Source organism: Labrus mixtus, chromosome 6, assembly GCF_963584025.1.
Source record: "Labrus mixtus chromosome 6, fLabMix1.1, whole genome shotgun sequence".
Taxonomy (NCBI): Eukaryota; Metazoa; Chordata; class Actinopteri; order Labriformes; family Labridae; genus Labrus; species Labrus mixtus.
In genome coordinates, this window is record NC_083617.1 from 10,999,401 (window position 1) to 11,001,679 (window position 2,279).

Genomic DNA, 2,279 nt, shown 5'->3' on the forward strand with positions numbered 1-2,279 from the left:
AGACAAATTGGAGAAAATTGTTCATAACAAATCAATTTCTAACAGAAGAGCCAAGACTTATACTAAATAATGCGACTATATCTCAGAGATGTTCACTAAAAACAATAGGACAGAGCAACAACAAAACAACTTTATTGGCAACATTATCTTGTTGCCTCAATATAATGAATTATTGGGTCTAAATATTGAAGTTTCACCCAGAAGATAACAGCTTTTTTTTCACTATACTGTGACACCAACATTTTCCCACACTAGTGCTAAACAAAACATTGTTTTACCATCACAATTGCAGTGTGCCTAATGCCTATGCGTAATAGTCTCATCACAGGATGTGGGATGTCAGTCTAGTATTGACCTAAAGCATGTCATGCTGCCACTTTTGTGCCACTTTGTTGTTTGATGCAAATCAAAACCACCAGTTTTCTCGTTTCCATGTCTAATCTACAATAAAAGTCTGATACCACCACCAGTAGTCAGAGCGCTGACCACTGCGCATGCAGAGTCTGTGGCCCCTGCATGTTAAAAAGTACAGACTACAGATGATGCTGCGGTCACAGATTCATCGCCATGACACTCAAGGCAGACCCTCAATTACAGATTTGAAATGAATATTCCTGCTATCAGCAGCACCTTGTCACAGTGCTAATTATAGCTCTGGCCACATACATGGACTATTAGCTGAGCAGATAGGCTGCAGATGGTTGACTTTTAGCATCTACACTCCCAGCGCACACGGTAAAGTGCTGTGTGAGTCACAGGCAGCTCAAGACGGAGAGTTTCATTAAATCAGAAGTTACAATCGCAGGGCTGGTCATGAAGTAACTTTGAACAACGTTAGAAATGGTTCATGATGTATGGTAACACAAAAACAAGCTGCAAGTTTATTTGTAAAGTTCATAAAGAGAAATGACGCTCCACCTGACCGCTCTACAGCTTTCGTCCTTCTACTAGTGTGTGTGTGTGTGTGTCAGTCTCTGTCAGAGGGAGGGACCCAGTGTGTGATGAAGGTAGGAGAGGGCAGAGACTTGAAATCAGGAAATGACTTAAGGACCCAAATGATAAAAATTTGTTTGTTCAAAGTGATATGATAAGACACTGCATTTATCTGATTTAATTTCCTTTTTTTATCACAATATCTATCGCAGAAAGATAAAATACCGTACCAATATCATGCATCTCTATCTCACACCATATATTTGTATATTTAAAGGCAGGGTTGGTCCTTTTTTAATACCCTTTGAGTGTGGGCTAGTGCACGCAAGGGTAGAGAACGAGCAGGGAGGCATGATTGGTTTATCAAATTGGTCCCTCGTGGCAGACATTGGTCGAAGTTTTTACATGCTTATCAATCAATGAATCAATCATTATTTATATAGCCCAAATTCATTACAATCTGTTCTCTCAAGACGCTTTACAAAAGAGCATATGGGATAATATGCAGGCAATATTTCTCCTTTGCTTACAACTGCTACAGATGACACATTTTCTTCGCTCCTTTCTTAGAGCACATGAATTATTAATTTATGTCAGGACCCATGACATTTTCAACAAATATCTTAGAAAATGACCAAACCTACATTTAAAAGAGTCATTTTCCAGACCTCCCTCTCCCTCGTCAAGTTTTCATGTTGTTCCTATTGATTTCTAAGATTGTGTCGTACAAACTTGAAGTAATCCCCTTTTAAGAATCTAGTTCTTATTGCATGCCTCAGATTGCATTGGTATAACATCAATGCCCTGTAATAAAAGGAGTTTACACATCATCAAGCCATGAACTTCTAAGAAATGTAAAGAAATCAATAAATAATAAGACACTGGCAAAATCAATATATCCTGTTTCCAGTGAAGTATATGAATCTGCCTCTCTCCTCTCCTTCTCTCATTGTCTCTATACTTCTCCCTGTCGTCATTTCATTTTCTCTTCAATCTCAGATTCTCATTAAAACTGCTGCCCTGTTGGCTCTTTCATCTCCTCTGCCCCCCCCCCCCCCTCCCATGTGCAGCCACACACCACTTCTCCTTTCCTTCACTCCATTCAGCCCCCTTCATCACCTCTCATAAACAATGTGCAAGATGTATGAAAGTAACGGGAGGGTAGAAGACATCCAATTAAAAGCACAATGTATGATTATTTCACAGCTCCCCCTCTCTGCCGTGTCCAGAAGCCCTTCAGATTATATAACAGCTCCGTGTCAACACAGCCAGCCAGTCTGTGGAGGACAAGTTGAGGGGGTCTTCTTTCTCTGCCGATGATGCAGCTCAGCGACTCTGGACTTTCC